This window comes from Oryzias melastigma, linkage group LG11 (assembly GCF_002922805.2).
Source record: "Oryzias melastigma strain HK-1 linkage group LG11, ASM292280v2, whole genome shotgun sequence".
NCBI classification, from domain to species: Eukaryota; Metazoa; Chordata; class Actinopteri; order Beloniformes; family Adrianichthyidae; genus Oryzias; species Oryzias melastigma.
The window spans coordinates 9,236-9,447 of record NC_050522.1 but is presented as its reverse complement, the minus strand read 5'-3'; the positions used below and the strand labels follow the sequence as shown (position 1 = coordinate 9,447).

General features: G+C 34.9%; 1 protein-coding gene across 2 annotated transcripts in view; it reads left to right on the top strand.

The window, feature by feature from the left end:
• LOC112140751 (macrophage mannose receptor 1-like) overlaps positions 1-212 on the top strand; it is a 5,626-nt gene that overhangs the window by 2,035 nt on the left and 3,379 nt on the right. The gene's annotated exons all lie outside the window — the stretch shown is intronic.

The window sequence follows — 212 nt, the reverse complement described above, 5'->3', positions numbered from 1 at the left end:
TTCAGATTTTCTTCTTCTAATTTATGCTAACGCTAGCTTTCCATGACGGGGATGAGACGTAGATCTGCAGAAAATCTTTTTTGTCCAGTCAAAGTTTACATTTCCGTGTTCACAAAATCACTAAAATCAGAGCTAAAGTAAAACAATTTCAATGCGTCTTACAATAAAGAAAAACTAATAACTGTTGTGGTATTTTCTGACGTAGCTCCCCT